This window comes from Spermophilus citellus (genome assembly GCF_964194105.1).
Source record: "Spermophilus citellus genome assembly, chromosome: 3".
Classification (NCBI taxonomy): Eukaryota; Metazoa; Chordata; class Mammalia; order Rodentia; family Sciuridae; genus Spermophilus; species Spermophilus citellus.
In genome coordinates, this window is record NC_138184.1 from 133,550,699 (window position 1) to 133,570,036 (window position 19,338).

A 19,338-nucleotide genomic window follows, 5' to 3' on the forward strand; every position below is an offset into this window, starting at 1 on the left:
CTCTATAAGTTCAATGCAATGCCAATCAAAATCCCAACAGCATTTCTTGTAGAAATAGATAAAACTATCACGAAATTCATATGGAATAATAAAAGACCCAGAATAGCAAAAACTATGCTAAGCAGGAAGTGTGAATCAGGTGGTATAGTGATACCAGACTTCAAACTATACTACAGAGCAATAGTAACAAAAACAGCATGGTACTGGTACCAAAACAGGTGGGTGGACCAATGGTACAGAATAGAGGACACAGAGACTAATCCACAAAGCTACAACTATCTTATATTTGATAAAGGAGCTAAAAACATGCAATGGAGAAAGGATAGCATCTTCAACAAATGGTGTTGGGAAAACTGGAAATCCATATGCAACAAAATGAAACTGAATCCCTTTCTCTCGCCATGTACAAAAGTCAACTCAAAGTGGATCAAGGAGCTAGATATCAAATCAGAGACTCTCTGTCTGATAGAAGAAAAAGTAGGCTCCGATCTACAGATTGTGGGGTCGGGCTCCAAATTCCTTAATAGGACACCCATAGCACAAGAGTTAATAACAAGAATCAACAAATGGGACTTACTTAAACTGAAAAGTTTTTTCTCAGCAAGAGAAACAATAAGAGAGGTAAATAGGGAGCCTACATCATGGGAACAAATTTTTACTCCTCACACTTCAGGTAGAGCCCTAATATCCAGAGTATACAAAGAACTCAAAAAATTAGACAATAAGAAAACAAATAACCCAATCAACAAATGGGCCAAGGACCTGAACAAACACTTCTCAGAGGAGGACATACAATCAATCAACAAGTACATGAAAAAATGCTCACCATCTCTAGCAGTCAAGGAAATGCAAATCAAAACCACCCTAAGATACCACCTCACCCCAGTAAGATTGGCAGCCATGATGAAGTCAAACAACAGCAAGTGCTGGAGAGGATGCGGAGAAAAGGGTACACTTTCCAATTTGGAAAGCAGTATGGAGATTTCTTGGAAAGCTGGGAATGGAACCACCATTTGACCCAGCTATTCCCCTTCTCGGTCTATTCCCTAAAGACCTAATAAGAGCATGCTACAGGGACACTGCTACATCGATGTTCATAGCAGCACAATTCACGATAGCAAGATTGTGGAACCAACCTAGATGCCCTTAAATAGATGAATGGATAAAAAATGTGGCATTTATACACAATGGAGTATTACTGTGCATTAAAAAAATGACAAAATCATAGAATTTGGAGGGAAATGGATGGCATTAGAGCAGATTATGCTAAGTGAAGCTAGCCAATCCTTAAAAAAACAAATGCCAAATGACTGCTTTGATATAAGGGGAGTAACCAAGGACAGGGTAGGGACGAAGAGCTTGAGAAGAAGATTAACATTAAACAGGGATGAGAGGTGGGAGGGAAAGGGAGTGAGAAGGGAAATCGCATGGAAATAGAAGGTGATCCTCAGGGTTTTACAAAATTACATATAAGAGGAAATGAGGGGTAAGAGAAGAATAATACAAGTGGAAGAAATGATTTACAGTAGAGGGGGTAGAGAGAGAAATGGGGAGGGGAGGGGAGGGGGGATAGTAGAGAATAGGATAGACAGCAGAATACATCAGACACTAGAATGGCAATATGTAAATCAATGGAAGTGTAACTGATGTGATACAGCAATCTGTATACGGGGTAAAAATGGGAGTTCATAACCTACTTGAATCAAACTGTGAAATATGATATATTAAGAACTATGTAATGTTTTGAACGACCAACAATAATATATATATATATGAACAAGAGGGTATAGCTCAGTGGTAGAACACCCCTATATTCAATACCCAATGTAGAAACAAAGGAAAAAAAGGAAAGAAAGAGAACTTAAAATTATATCTGTGACAGCACTTCTTTGTCACATTAATAAGGTATTTAAAGGGAGACACCTCTATTAAGTCCTATGAATGGAGGTAGGGGCTGAGGTGGGTGGTATGATTTTCATATACTTCCTGGGTTACAAATGCCTTGAAAAATAATGTATCCTAGTTAAACATGACCTTCATGCTATTAAATTCTGTAAAGTAATCCAGTAAATCCTATAGAATAAGCAATTTATGTGACCAAGGGCTTAAACTGATGTAGAAGTTCAGGTCAAAAACTATGTTTCATGGACAACTGGTAACAACCTAATTGCCCAGCCATAGGGAATGGTTATGTAAATTATAGAACATGCATGAGATATGAGATGGAGTGCTAAGTAATATATTCAAAATGACACATCTAAAAAGTTTGCGATTATACTGGGATATGTTTGTGATCTCATGTTAAATGTATTGTATTAATCTTAATTACATGGACACATATGTACCCAGAACAAGGAGAAGCCAGTACGGCAGAGCATTAGAACTGTTGCTTCGGCAAGATAAGGTTTGGGTGATTTTTAAAGAAATATTAATCTCTTATCACTTTTCTGATGTTTCTGATTTTTCTAAAAGGGTGAAATGTTTCTTTTATAAAAAATTATGTTTTAGCAGAGCCAACTGACTCTTCTTTTCCAAAATCTCTCTGTTCTCTTTCCTCAATCCCCCCAAACCAAACAGCAACAAACAATGAAGTAATAACAAAAGTTGCCCCATGAACTTACTGTTGAGCAGAAGAATGTATGTCAAATACAAGGAACTCTCTCTTGACTTTTAAAGATTTTAACACTTGAATATTTTGAACGATAAGTGATTTTCAAAGAGAAGATTGAGTTGATGGTCCTGCTACCTCGAAGAGGGCAGAGGACAGGGTGACATACATTCCTCAGCACCACAGCAGGGAAGGAAAGAGGGATGGGTGTCCCAGGGCTAAGTACTGTGAAATTTGGATTTCTTGCTCGGCTTTTTTAAGGACAGCCATTAACCAATTGAAGGATTATCTTTGTCTTAGAGTTGAATGCCTTTTTTTTTTAATCCAACAACCTCTTTTTCCATTTTTCTGACACAATATTTTTGAAAACACAGATAACACTGAAAGGTGCTTGCTTAAAATATGTAAGAAAAATCTAAATCTAAATGATAGATGTCTTATAATTTACAGATTGTTTCCCAGATTAAAATACGTTCTATGCATTAAAATTTGAATATTCTGTCTTTAAATATAACTATTAAAACATCCTGACTAAGGAAAATTGTTTAACCTTTAGTTTATAATTTTACAGTAGTATTTTATAGCAGAACTTACAGGATAAATAGATTATAAAATACATCTAAGATATACTTAAATGCTATTTTAATTCTCATTTTTGCTTCATTTCTGCTGAAAAGTCATTTAAAATGGTTAATAATTTCCTAGGGACATATAGATTCTTGGATTAATTGAATGAAGATTAGTTCTCTATTATTCCTACTTTATGATTAAATATATATAACAATATTACAGTATTAAAATTGCATGTTTATGCTGTTCAAAGCCAAGAAATTGGAAAAATTTTAGCTCTTCTGCCATATGAACTCATTCATAGTACCTAGAGTTAAAAGAGTTAATAAAATTATTATTGTAGTCCCTAAACAGCATGTAATTTGCAAAGGATTCTGAGCATTTTCTGATTTTTACTTCATTTTTTCCTTTTGAAGAAGATAGACAAAAATATAAAAATATGTATTTTTGCCAATATAACTCTATAATATGCAAAATTAAAAGTATATTAGGCAGTAGAATACACAAAAACATGATAACCATTAGAATAATTTACCTTGTAATTCAACTTTATATTTACAGAATATGATAACAGTTTATGAAAATAATTTTATTGTAAAAAATATGGCTATTTCATTCTGTGCACTCTAATTTCATTAATTTATCAGGTCATTCAACAACAACAAAAAAACATTATATCATGCTGGACACTGTTTTATGGGTTACTACAGGTCAAAGATCAAGTGGCTGTTGTAGAAGTCCTAGGTGTATGTACTTAGTCCCATGTATCTTATGAGGCCCAAGAAAAAACATAGAAATGGCAGGTGAAATGTTGCACAACTGTCACCCCAGCAACTTGAGAGACTGAAGCAGGAGAATTGCAAGTTCAAGGCCAGACTTGACAATTTAGTGAAAAACGATCTTATCTCAAAATAAAAAATGGGAAAAGGCCTGGGTATGTAGCTCAGTGGTAAAGGGCCCCTGAGTTCAGTCTCTAGTCCTAAATAAATAAATAAATAATAAAAGAAAGAAAAAGAGAAAAACCTAGAAGTCACATTTTTGTCATTAAAACTTTGAAACATTGTGTGATTTGCTGTGACTTTATTCATTGCAATGGGTGTGTGTGTTTGTGTGTGCACACATGTGCACAAACATGTGGGCATATGCTAACCATCTTTCCCTTCCAACAGGTTTTTATTATGTTGTTGATATTTCATTTGGTGGGGGCGGGGGTAGACAATTTATAACCATGTCTTGGCTCAGGCGTGTGCTTAACAAGCATAACAATTCTCCCAAATGCTCAGACTCAAAGCATAATGACTTTAAAATGTTGAAGAAACAGAGATTAAATAAGTTTGTAGTCAACTCTTTTAAGAATAGTTTTCTCTATGAATAAAACACAGCAGGCATTAAAATAACCATGGAAAAATTAGATGTGGGATCTAAGGACAATCATTTGAGCAAAATAATTTTTTTCCTATTGTTCAAACCTCTCCCTTAATTTGCATTCTTTTCATAGTCAGAGTTAGTTTGAGAATACTACTGAAATGTACAACTCAGTTAATTCCACGATGCAGGATTGTTAAACATAAAATAATGTACTGAGGTAGGGCAGCCTGCCATCCATCACAACAGACAACTCAGGAAACAGAAAAGCACTGCATTTTCAGAGTAAAATGCAATATAATGACCATTGCTTTGAAATGGATCAATCTGGCCACACTGGCGCAGCTGCACGGCATTCAAAGCAGCAAATCACCAGCAGCTCTGGTGCGGTAGTTTTCTTCCCAATGTCATCTCATTTTATCCCCTCGGAAAATGGCAGCAGGGACAAAAAAAGATGCAGGAGAGACACATCAGGTTTTCCTTCAGTGTCCTTTCTATTGTGTTAACAACTCTCAATTGGGCTAGCAATTTTCCACTGTCTTGTATTAGGAATTACACTGGCACAATTTGCACCTCTCCAGTTAAGCTTGCTCCGGGCACCCACCCCAGGCCCACCTCCCGCAGGTTTGCAACTCAGTCACAACCATTCATGGTAGGCCACAGACGGGCAGAAAGGACTTATGACCAGTGGTTTTAACAAATCTCTATTGCCTTAACTCATTTAAGTCTTTCACTTTTATTACAGTCATGACTTTCTGTCTTGGGGTTTTTCCACATGTAGAATAATGCCTGGTGGGAAGTTTATGATTGTTATAATAGTAGAGAATACTGGAATGTAAAGAGTGTTGGCTTGTTGAGCCATTAGTTATCTTAGAGATCTTAGAAAAGTCATTTAAAACAGATAATACTTCGGGCTCTAACTACCTCATAAAGTTGTGATGTTGAAAAGGAGAAACCAGATGTGAAAAGAATTGGACAAATACAATGATGCACTTTGTCATATAATCAGTCTTGAGAAAATAAATATAGGTTTTAATTGATGCTTGGCCAAACTAATTTTATTTTTCCTAAGATTCTAAAAATATTTTATAAGATATTGTACCAATATAGACATATGTTTTGTGGTATCCTTCTCAATTTGAAAATTTTACAACATGCCATCCATAAAAAAAAAATTCCAGATGGACTAAATATTTACTTGAATTACTTGTAAAAAGATAATACATTCAAGGAAGTATAAAAATAAAATATGAAATACAGCAATCATTCCTGAGTTAGAAAAGACCTTACTTAGCATGAAATGAAACCAAAAAAGCTAAGATTAAAAAGTATAGCACATGTGACTGTATAAAAAGATACAACTTCTCTGTCACACAAATGAATTTTGACAACAATAAAGAGTTGGAATAAAATTTCCCATCTATACAACATTCAGACCATTAAAATGCACAAAATATAGCATTGCCTATATATCTTCAATAAATAAATTAGTTTGTATAAGGCAAAGGATATGAATAAATATTTCATAAAGGAAATAGAAACAGCTAATAAACAAAGGAAAAGATATTTAACATGAATGGCAACAGAAGACATGTGTAAAATGGCACAGTCATTGTAAAGGGAAATATCTAAAATAAAAAATGTTCATACATGAAATCCAGAAACTCCATTCCCAGGTATTCTTCCTATAGGAAGTCACACTAATACCAAGATGTGTCTAGAGGGCATTTATAAGAACACATTATCTGCAGAGGTAAATATTTTAAAGGTGACCCAAAGCTAAATCAATTGAGAGTAGACTATTTAAATAAATTATGAATAATCTGTAAAATGAGATACTAGGATACTATACAGTTGTTAAAAGTAAGCACTGCTGTGTATATATTTTGTAGGGGAAAAATGGAAGATTCAAAATAATATGCATAGAAAGTGCTCAGTTTGTAACAAAACATGATTATATTTACATATCATAAGTATATACTCTATGGTATGTCTATATTCATGTACAATATAGACAGAGTATATGCTATATTATCTACCTCCATGTAAATCAAGTTTGAATATGCAAAAAAAATTGAGGAGTTTATACCAAACTATTCAAAATTTTTACTGGCAAATAGAGTGTGAGGCATGAGGGGAGGAAGGAGGGCAAACATTTATATCACATGAATATGCTACAAAAATGCATTAACAGAAAAACCCATGAAAACTTCCCAAGATAGATGCAGAAATGTTTGGAGGTGAAATGACTGGATTTTGGACCCAAACAGTCCAACCTAATTTAAATGTCTGGGTACTAACTGTAGGCAGGTGGGGTGCAGCTGCAGGAGGGGGGGTCACTGGGTTCATCTTCCCTTTGCCTGCCCTGCCCCCATCCATTTTTCCTTCCTCTGAGTTGTTCTTGTCAGGTATTTTGGTCACAGTAACACGAAGCTGACTAAAACAATGAGTCTACTGAGAAATCCCACTCAAAGTGGGACATTATTGGTCACTGAAATGTCTCCTTTATCCTCCAGGAAGTGAATCTACTTGGAAAGGAGATTTCTGCATTACTAGGGGGAGGTGAGCACTCCAGTTCTGCTTTCCATTGGTCAGTTTAACAGTTCAACAGCCAGAGACAAATATTAGGGTAAACAAAGATCAACAAGGGTCATACAGCAAAGAAAGGGCCCCAGAGGACCCTAGGGGAGAAAATCGGTAGGGAAAGTGTCCAGTTCCCTCCGTGTAAGATTTTTCTAATGACTGGTGATATGATCCAGCTTTTACAGGCAATAGTTAGGTCAGGCTGACACTTGGGCTGTATCAGAAATGATACCCACTATACCTCTTCCTAAACACATCCATCTTCCCCAAAGAACCATTTCCCAATCAGTGCCTTACAGAACATTTCTTCCATGGAAACGGTAATTTCGTGGGACAATAGTTTTCATCATCAAGTAAGTTTGAAAGATGCCATGTCAAGCCAAATTTAACTTGGTGAGAAAATCTAACAACCTTCACTAAGTAAAATTCACTGTGAACATCCGTAAGGTGTTATCATGTACAACATTTTCCAAAGTTATTTTTTTTTTCAATTCATACAATGGGATTTTATTCAGCTATTGAGTGGTGAGAAGATTTTTTTTAATTTTTTAATTTGCTTTAATTAGTTACACATGAAAGTACAACCAAAGTTATTTTTAATTTCTGAACCCATCAAGTTTTCCACAGTGGAATACTCTTTGGAAAAATAGGAGCTAACATAATAAAATGTTTTAGATATTAGGGGCAATGCTCACTCATTTATTTATTAATTTGACCAGTATTGATGAAATAGCTTGTTTGTGTTGGATATTATGCTGGGCACTGTAAATGTCAAGACACGTGACACAGTTTGGTGGATGACATAAATACCAATTGCAGGGTGGCGTGGTGCAATGAAAGAGATGTGACTGGTGTGGAAGGAGTACAGAGAAATAATGTGACTGTTCCAGCAGTGAATGAATGGGTAGAGAGGTTTTTCTGTTGGAGTAATTAGCTCATCACAAAGCAAGAATTCTCACTATGAGCTGCAACACCTTGCCTGGATTTGGTGAGGTTGGTAGTAAGAAAATCCTTCCTCACTTGTGATTCACCAATTCTGATTTTTTTTTTACATTAACTGGTCAATTATTACTTTTTAATCTCTGGATCTTATTTACCTCCATCTCTTATTTACAATGCTCTTTCCCCCACTCATTCTTCTTTCTCAGGTTCCAAGGTCTTTTCTCCATCATGAGTTCAGCTACTCTTTTTTCATAGGAATCCAGGTGTTGGAAATCTTTTATACCAAATAAACTGCATTTATTTTACCAACAAAAATATTTTCATTTTATTTATCAAAATATATGTGACTCTGCTTCAGCATATTCCCCCATTAAAAAATTTCAACCTAACAAAAGAAATGTGTTATTTCAGTTGTTTATTATGAGTAGATTCTTATTTGGCTTTTGAAACAATGAAAGCCTTTCATTACCTGCCACTAGCCTTCCCCTCCCTAGGGGTCCAGGGACTCATGTAAAGCATCTCTGTCTTAGGCACGTAGTTTTTCTAACCAGTTTAGCTTTATCCTTTCATACTGAGGAAATAATTCTCCTGTGTGACCTTCAATTGATACTGAGATCAAAGAGTAAGCAACTTGGGAATGTTGAACACATTTATGTTATGAGGATATACTTAAGTAATTCATTTTCTAGATTTCTCTATTAATCACATAATTTGGGGAGGGGGAACTGAATTGTTTATACACTTGGAACAAAAATTTTGTGTTCAATCATCACTAATTTTGCCAAGATTTCTCTTCCTAATAGGGGAAAGCTATTGGCCCTTAAGGATTTTTGGCTTTTCTCTCAGAACTGTCACAATTTCTTGAATTGGTAGATTTTTTTTTTTTTTTTTTTTGCAGTAAACATTGTTTTTGTCTTTGATTAAGAAACAGGGGTTAAGAAACTCATATGGGCATAGGTTACAGATAAATACCTAAAAGTCAAGTGAATGCAAAGTGAGTGAACTCAATCACAGACAAACTTTAGGAGGCACATAGGCCATCCCGGGGCAGTCATCTCCACTCTCCTAGAATTCCAGGTCAGGAACACCCACGTCACTGTTTCTGCCCTTTCAGAGCTGTCACTTTTATGCTCATCTAGTGGATCTTCGCTTCTTTTTAACACATAAAAGGCAAATCTAGTTCATTAGGAGCTTCTAATTTAAAGACGCTTCTCTCGGTGATTAGTTGGGGTTGGGGAGGTTTCATCTCCTGAAGTTACAGCAGGAGGCTGATGTCTCCTGTAACAAGATGGGCCACATTTTTAAAACTGGTGAGTCACCAAAAACTCTAGAGTACTAACACATAAACAAAAACATGAAAGAAGATCGAGTACCACAGCTGCAGGGAATGGAATGGGCATGGAGAGGTAAGGGAGGGACATGCTCCAAGCCTGGCAAAAGGGGATCCATCTAAACCAGCCAGTCCTCACAAGGGGATGTGGAAACTTGGACAAGTCACATAAGCTCTTTAGGGATTGGCTAGCTTCACTAAGCATAATTTGCTCTAGTGCCATCCATTTCCCTGCAAATTCCATGATTTTGTCATTTTTTAGTGCTGCGTAATATTTCATGGTGTATAAATGCCACATTTTTTTTTATCCATTCATCTATTGAAGGGCATCTGGGTTGGTTCCACAGTCTAGCTATTGTGAATTGTGCTGCTATGAACATCGATGTGGCAGTATCCCTGTAGTACGCTCTTTTAAGGTCTTCAGGGAATAGTCTGAGAAGGGCAATAGCTGGGTCAAATGGTGGTTCCATTCCCAGCTTTCCCAGGAATCTCCATACTGCTTTCCAAATTGGCCGCACCAGTTTGCAGTCCCACCAGCAATGTACAAGAGTACCCTTTTCCCCACATCCTCGCCAGCACTTGTTGTTGTTTGACTTCATAATGGCTGCCAACCTTACTGGAGTGAGATGGTATCTTAGGGTGGTTTTGATTTGCATTTCTCTGACTGCTAGAGATGGTGAGCATTTTTTCATGTACTTGTTGATTGATTGTATGTCCTCCTCTGAGAAGTGTCTGTTCAGGTCTTTGGCCCATTTGTTGATTGGGTTATTTGTTTTCTTATTGTTTAATTTTTTGAGTTCTTTGTATACTCTGGATATTAGGGCTCTACCTGAAGTGTGAGGAGTAAAAATTTGTTCCCATGATGTAGGCTCCCTATTTACCTCTCTTATTGTTTCTCTTGCTGAGAAAAAACTTTTCAGTTTGAGTAAGTCCCATTTGTTGATTCTTGTTATTAACTCTTGTGCTATGGGTGTCCTATTAAGGAATTTGGAGCCCGACCCCACAATCTGTAGATCGGAGCCAACTTTTTCTTCTATCAGATGCAGAGTCTCTGATTCTTCCTTGATATAATGAGAACAACTAAGAACAGAGCAGGGAGGAAGAGCAGGAAGAAAAGATCAACATTAAACAGAGACATGAGATGGGAGGGAAAGGGAGAGAAAAGCGAAATTGCATGGTAATGGAGGGAGACCCTCATTGCTATACAAAATTACATATAAGAGGTTGTGAGGGGAACGGGAAAATAAACAAGGAGAGAAATGAATTACAGTAGATGGGGTAGAGAGAGAAGATGGGAGGGGAGGGGAGGGGGGATAGTAGGGGATAGGAAAGGTTGCAGAATACAACAGTTACTAATAGGGAATTATGTAAAAATTGTGGATGTGTAACCGATGTGATTCTGCAATCTGTATATGGGGTAAAATTGGGAGTTCATAACCCACTTGAATCTAATGTATGAAATATGATATGTCAAGAGTTTTGTAATGTTTTGAACAACCAATAAAAAAAATAAAATAAAATATAGGAAAAAAAAAGTCACATAAGCTCTGTGGCGTTGAACTTTCTCATTTGCAAATCAATGCTACTAATTCCCTCTGGAAGACATTATTAGGGAATTAATAGGCCACTATATAATCACTGTCCCTAGACCAGCTATGCTGGGCATGTTCCCAGGGCTTGTAAATATTAGCACAGTTCCTTTTTACACCTCTGCCTTGGCAAGTCACTGAGTTCCATTCTGTTATACAAAATAGAATGCAAGGGGGTAGGTTATATGATCCCTAAGATCTCCTCAGGCCTTCAAGGTCAATGAGTTTTTATCCTGTCAAATATACCAAACCCAGAGTCACAGTCTGGCTTAAAAGGGTTAACTAATGAAGAAGGGCTAGTCCCACCTGGGACACCACTTTATGAGGGGCTGGGGACGTGATGCTGCTTTTAATCAAGTACATTAGATTATAGTCAGGATGGAAAAGCCTTATGAAAACATGGGGTGTGCCTGCCACTCATGGCAGGCTGAGATCCCCAGGGAACGTGACACGTTCAGTGATCCTAGTGAAGTTGTAATCTTAGGAAATACAAACCTTTGCATAATTTAAATAAATAGGCCAAGAATGACTTCAAAGAAACAGAAGTAATGGGTGGTATGGTGGTTAATATTAATAAGAGTGAGACCGTCCTACTGTCTGTAATGTGGAAGTGGGAATTGAGTTAAGAAGGGTGAAAGAGACTTAGCTGGTTTGCGAGAAGGCTAACAGCAGTTGTAAAGCCTTGCATAAAGAAGTAATGTCCAGAAACAGAAGTGTCAATATACACCCACTTTTGAGTCCACTAGGAGAAATGGACTATAGCTTCTCCTTTGCATTCTCATCCCCCTCCTTTATATATAGGTATAAGGCCAAAAACACCCTGTCCCTAGCTCCTCTACATTGGACTACATCTGCATAACTGTCTTTGTGAATTTTGGGCTGACTTCAATGCCAGCTGATGACCACCATCAGCGCTGGATGGTAAATGCCTCCCAGACTCCCTGCCCACCTGACACTGCACCCAGGCTGGCAGGAACTAGGATTTGGCAAGCACAGAGCCTTCTGACATTCAGAACCTTAGAGGCCAATAGGTTCACACCTTGATTCATAGTATCCTGCTTGGAGTTTCCAGGAATGACAGCAGAGAAGGTAGAGCTCTGAGACCCACATCCATCCTAATGATTATGCTTTCATTCACTCTATAGAAATGATGTCATTTGAAAAAGGGTGGAGAGAAGGAAAAGATGGTAAAAACAACAACAATGATTTAGCTGCTATATTTTAATGTTGTTGTTATTATTATTTATGTTTTTAAATTACTAAATAAAAATTAGAAATATTTACAGGACACAAATGATGTTTTGAAATATGCATACATTGTGGAAAGGCTAAATGGAACATATATATTATATATAAATTAACATATATATTACCTTGCATGTTTATTATCATTGTGTGTGTGTATGTGTGTTAAGAGTGCTTAAAACCCACTGTTAGCAATTTTCAAGTGTGCAACACATTGCTATCAGATATGGTCACCATGTTGTACAATAGAATTTGAATTTATTCCTTCTTACTGAAATTCTGTATTCTTTAACCAACATCTTTGCAACCTCTGTCCCTGACCCACTTCAACCCCAACACACCTTCTGGTAACCTTTGCATGACTTATTCCATGTAATATAATGTCCTCCTGGTTCATCCATGTTGTCACAAATAACAGGATTTCTTTCCTTTTAAAGGCTCAGTAGTATTCCATTGTATAAATAGACCACTTTTCCTTTATCCATTCATCCATCAATAGACACTTAGTTGGATTCCTCATCTTAGCTATTTGAACAGTGCAGCTGAACATAGGAGTTCTGATGTCTCTTTGGCATTCTACTCCTTTCCTTTGGGTATATACTCAATAGTGGGGTTTCTTTAATCATTGTATTTCAAAGATGAAACTGAGACCAAGGAAAGTTTTAAGGCAGTTGGTCAAAGTAACCTTGTAAGGTCTTAAGCAGGGACTAAACTCCCATGTCTGAAACAATCATAATATTCCCCATGATGCCCGGTGGGTTGTGCTCTCATTTCTACCTGCCCCTAGAAACTCCTCCACCACTTCAGTCACCATTAATAGGCAGCTTCTTATCTCCACTAGAGGTTCAAACAGGGGAGTTGAAGCAGCTCCTTTAAGTCAATACTAATGGTTTAGACACAATTCTTAGGAGCTTTTCAGAAGTCATCTAATTAATTGTCCAGTCAACTTCCTACACTAGATCAGGTCTTGATATTCACTTCACTCCTGTCAGAATCTGTTTGATCAGACCCTCTCTGACACATTGCATTTCCAATTGTCTCTGATTAAGAAACAGGGCTTAACCTCATGCTGGCATAGGGTTAAAGACAAATATCTAAAAGTCAAGGAAGGTACTGACACAGTAGTGTATTGATCCCCCAGACGGTGGGGAAAATAGAGACACATGGTTTCTCAGTTCTTTTTTGTTCCTGCCCCAGTCTTCCCTTTATTATGAAATCACAGATGCCACAGACTCCATAATTGTATTTGCACAATGATTTTATTATTTGGGGCTATATTAAGCTGTTTTAAGGAAAATGCTTTATTTATTAGAAAGTTTGAGAAAAGCTAACTAGTATTTCCCTTACAAGTTTACCAGCAAAATGATAAAATGACTCAAAGAAAGCCAGACTATTTAACTTTGTTTACAGTAAACTTTTACTGAGAACTATAGTTTTTGCATGTTTCATCCTGTTGAAGTTGAAGAGATGCTCCATGGAACACACTTTGAGAAACAGGGCTCCACAGCAGTGATATCATATTTGCCTCATTGGGATTTATCTGACTTGCTAAATGAAGACTATTTGATCTTTGAAAAAAAAATTCAGGTATAACAAAACCTCATTGTGTGAATGAAATAAGGACTTATTTCCCTTCAAACTCTGGGCTATTGTGGAAGAAGTAAAACTTTAGTGTATTTTATTGACGTAGAACAACATCATCATGAAGCCTTCTCAAGTTGGCAACCAAGACCGCTTAGTGAACATGTATCATTCTAACACAAAACATCCATCGTTAGATAATAAAATGCAAAAAATAAAAAATAAATTCTTAACTACTTTAAATGCAACTCTCTGCAACCCTTGAAGTCTTATTTGCACATTCCCTATCTCCATCCCTTGAGCTTACTACATGCACTTAACTTCTCGACGTACTGCAGCCACACAGATTATATCAATGGTCTCTGACCATGTGTCTTATAAAAATGACTGCTGGTCACCATGGAAACTCTATGAGAGGGTATAGATGGATCAGCAGAAAGGCATCCCCACAAATAGAAAAATCCATTCAAAGCATGTATCATGATGAATGGTGGGTCGGGTGCATCCTTTTCTGTCAAAGGACAACATTCCTGCACCATGACAGGTAAACGAATATTAAAGATGATCAGTACACTACATTGGGACAATGATGCATGTTAAGGCTTGGATATGAGGTGTCCCCCCAAAGCTCCTGTGTTAATTCATGAAGGTTCAGAGGTAAAATTATTAGATCAAGAGATCTGTAACATAAATAGTTTTGATAAATCCATTTGATGGATTTGTAAATTGAATGGACTAACTGGGTGGTAACTGTAGGCAAGTAGGATATGGCTGGAGAGCATACGTTTGGATTCAATTTTGCCCCTGGTGCCTCTTTTGCTCTCTCCTTCCCATGAACAAAGTAGCTTTCTTCTGCCACACCCTTCCTCCATGATGCTGTGCCTCACCTTGGACCCAGACCTATGGAGTTTGCTGACCATGAACTGAGAGCTCTGAAACCATGAGCCAAAATAAACTTTTCCTCCTTTAAGTTATCTCTGTCACGTATTTTGGTCACAACTACCCCAAACTGACTTAACACGACACCTAAGAAGACATCCAACTCTTAGTCCCTAAATACCACAGCAAAATAGACTTCAGCAGGCCCAGGTCTGTCTTACATGATCTATTTATCTTTTCCCTTATTCTTAATCATTTTAACCCAATACTCCCTACTTTCCATAGTATTGCTTTCATATCATGAAATTTTGGGTAACAAGGCATCTGTCATTGATCAGTGGGGACCATGAACCAAGTAATACCTATATGGCTTTGCTTTAAGGACTTGAGAGAGACTTCATCAGTCTACACAGGACATTCTGAAGCCAGTTACCTTGAGCAAATCACTTGACCTCTCTGAGCTTCTATCTTCTCATCTATAAAACAAAGATGCCAACATGGATCTGCCTAGCAGGGTTAATACCTTTTTCAACATATCTGTCATACAGCTGTCTTTGGCAGATTGAAAACAGTGGAAATACTAAATTTTAGTACTACACTTTTACTGACCTTTGCAGAAATGAGACTGAGTTAGAACAAAGACTGAGTTAGGCAGACTGAGATGACTCTAGTAGCATATTAGCTTCAATGACCAGTTGAATGTTCTTTTGAAAAGATAAAGTACTATATGGAGTATAAGGTATTAAACCATCTCCCTTTCAAAAGATTTATGATGATAAATCTCTGAATAGATACGAAAGGAAAAGAAGAGAAAAAAAGTGGAGGAAATTATAGTTAGGAGTTGATGGTGACTAAAGGAGGTGATAGACTCAGATAATGAAGATGTGGTAATCTTCTCTTTGGTACCTACCTTTCTGCCTTTTCTCCTCCCACATTCACAGTTCTCATTCTCTGGCCAAAACTTTCATCAGAATTTGTTATTACTTTATGCACAAAATGTGAAGACAAAACTAAAGGGCTAATGAAAGATACCAGTAACTGCCATAAATTCATTTCAACAAGTAACTACTATGTGCAAGACTCTGTTAAACACCAAAGGAAGTACAACAAAAGGTAGCCTTCTCACTCACCAACTGTCTGACAAAAATTATGCTCTGGGTTCTTACAACATTTCCAAAACTCCCCTCAAGGGGCTTAAATCTAGCAATGGGAATTTTACAAGTTCACAACTATCATATAAGTCAGAATGTATTTTAAGAATATTGATACAAGATAGAAGAGAGCAATTGCTGGTGAAATAAGCAGCAAAATTTTCCTAAAACATTTCCATTATTCCCTTCTTCCTTTCTTTTATCTATCATATCTATCATATACCTCTGTCCATCTATCATCTATCCATCATCATAATCTTTTTATTACCATTTCTCACCATGGTTCTTAGTATAACACCCATTTTAATATATGTCCTATACATTTTTTTCTCATAGTGCTTTGCATAGAATAGGTATGCAATAATTATCTGGAATGAACAAAATATTCTTATGTGCATACCAGATTAGAAAGGCACATTTCAAACATTAAAGAAGACTATAGAGAAATTTAAGATGGTCATCAAGAATATAAAGTAGTATGTTTACAATAAGTTTTGGGTGGGTTATTTGTAATCAGATGATCCACAGTGCTTAGATTTGAGGAGCTTTCAGTCTAATCCCTAACCTTGGATAAACATTTAAAAAATGGATTGATAAAGAAACAGAGAAGGGAAAGGAAGTCTTAATACCTTTGAGTAATTAGAGAGTGCCAATTTAAGAAAAGAAAGCAGCCTACATGAATCTAATACTACAAGAAAAATAACAAATGTGACAGTGGAGGAGGGTGTATGTGATGGTCAAGTTTAAATGTCAACTTGACTGAATTGAGAGTCACCCAGATAGCTGGTAAAGCCTTATTTCTGGGTATGTCTGTGAGAGTGTTTCTGGAGGAGATTGGCATTGGAATCATTAGTCTGACTAAGGAACATCTCTCAATCAATGTGGGCAGACACTGTCCAAACTTCTGGGGGCCTGGATAAAATAAAAATGCAGAGGAAATTTGCATTTGTGCTCTCTCTCTCTCTCTCTCCCTCTCTTACTCTCTTTGTGTGTGTGTGTGTGTGTGTGTGTGTGTGTGTGTGTATGTGTATGTCTGTCTTCTGGAGCTAGGACACTTATCTCCTTTCCTTGAATATCAGAACTCCAGGTTCTCTGGCCTTTAGACTGTAGGACTTGCACCAGCAGCCCCCTAGGTTCTCAGACCTTTGACATAGTACCGAGAATTAAAACCATCACCTTTGGACTTGGACTAAGTCATGCTTCTGGCTTTCCTGGTTCTCCAGCTTGTAGATAGCTTATTGTGGATATTCTCAGCCTTCATAATCTTGTGAGCCAATTCCTCTTATAAATTTCTTTCCATCAATCTATCTGTCTATCCTACTGTTTCTGTCTCTCTGGGAAATCCTGAGAAATACAGAATCTAAAATCCTTCAAAATCCTCAGTCATATCTACAAATTGGGCATAACCCATGAAACCTGAGGACTGCTATTCACCATTATATCCCCTGTCCTGCTATATAGAATATTTAATAAATTACTTACTGAATGCATGAGTGAATGAAGGACACTTTCTATAAACACTTAATTGAGTACTATGAGCAATACAGTTTGTTTTGTGCTTAGTGTGTGCTATCTCTTTAACCTTAATAACATCCTAGGAAGAATACATTATTACTTCCATTTTACAGATAAGGAAACTGAAACTTAGAGAAGTTATGCAAATTGCTAAAGTTGAAAAACATTGGAATGACCAACTTTAAACTCCCTGAACTCTGCCTTCCTGAACAAATGACTAGATTCTGAATTTTAATCTACTATATTAAGCATCTCACTCTAAGGAAATAGATTGGCTGCTAACCACTGAACATTAATTTTTGTTGCTTTATTATGGTTCTCAGATGAAATAATAGTTAATTATTGGGAGATTCACCAAAACTTTGGCAGCTTATTGGAGTCATCCCTCCAACAATTATTTGCCTGTTGGAAGAGTTAATCCAACATGATTCTCTGTAGTTGTGCATGATTCCAGATGTAAGACAGAATCACATGTTGTCATTCAAACCATTTGCCAAAGAAATGTATTTAAAACATGCATTGTGTGCAACAAAAGAGCAAAACCTTAAAAATGCTTTATTTGCCAAGTAAATGTAGCTGTAAATTAATTTCTTACAATCACTGTTTATTAATATTTAATATATATATACGAAGGATACCACTTCACAATTCCCTATACATTCAGCATTTAATAATCTAGAAAGAGCTTATCTCCTTTAACTCACTGAGACTGGATTTGCAATAACTAGTAATGTTAAATGTATTTTTAAAAAATCAATAATAAATAAATGCATAAGCACTTCCCTCTAGAATGCTTCTGATGTTATTTACAAAATTAAAAAAAAGATGACAGACCCACAAGGGACTTCATAACCATTTCATTACCACCTCCCTAATTGCATATGGTGGAACTGTGTAATCTGTTTATTGAAATTGAAATCTTCAGAACGGATCCTCCCCATAGACATTAACAATAAGCATTTCATGCAATAACATAGTACTTAATGTAATATTAACATTATATGCACCAGGCCTTAACCGCTCATTGGTTCTCCTGCTGGAATTGAACATTTTTAACACTCTGTGCTCTGTCTTGGTATTCAGTTCTATATCTAATTTACAAGCTGTAAAACACAATATTCACAGATTACAATAAATACAAGGAAGTTCTAAGGATATAATTGTGGTACTAAGATAAAAAATTGTTTTGTTTGAAGCAGACACACAAAAACATTCTATTTGGAAAATGTTTAATGTTCTTAAAGTTTTGGTGATAAAGAAAGCAGTTGTGTTGGATGCTGCTCACCCAAGTGACAAAAAAGCATCACTCTGATATCAGGGGAAGGCATCTGACCTACACAGTCCACGGCTGAAGTCCAGATACCTTTCTGCAACTTCCCCTTCTTGAAGAGGTAATCAGGGAAGAAGAGGGAGCCCTGACTGAGGAGTTGAGAGAGCTATTTTGGTCCTGAATCTTCCTGAATGATGTTGCATGATTTTGAGCAGGTTATTTAGCTTCTCTGTATCTGAAGTTTCTCATTTTTCAATACACAGGATGAAGTAGACTCTCTTGAAAATTCCGACCAAATACAAAAGTCTAATTATCTATGACTAAACCTTTAGGTATAACAACGTTTATAAAGCTCACTTAAAATTTTTTCCATTATCCTTTAACCAGTTCATCTTAAATTTGAGGCTCCTGTCTCAGTAACAGAACAATTATAATAGTATTCATTTCATGCTACACACTTTCCTAATTTCTTTTTATATATTTTCCCAATTAATCTAAAGCACATTACTATACATAAACTATGTAGACATGCTGAAGACTAAAGACTGAACTAAAAGGGTAAAATCACATAAAATGGCAAAATGACTATTGAATAATAGAAAAGCCTCAAAAGTCAATGACAATTCACCCAATTCTCTCATGATCATTCAGCTAACTAAATGGTCTAAAGGGGGTGTATGGTTAATGTGGGCTTTTGCAAAATGCATTCA

General features: G+C 36.6%; 1 protein-coding gene across 1 annotated transcript in view; it reads right to left on the reverse strand.

Moving 5' to 3' along the window:
- The window catches only part of POU6F2 (POU class 6 homeobox 2), a gene marked incomplete at both ends in the record, with an annotated part of 468,142 nt that overhangs the window by 289,314 nt on the left and 159,490 nt on the right, over window positions 1-19,338 (reverse strand). The gene's annotated exons all lie outside the window — the stretch shown is intronic.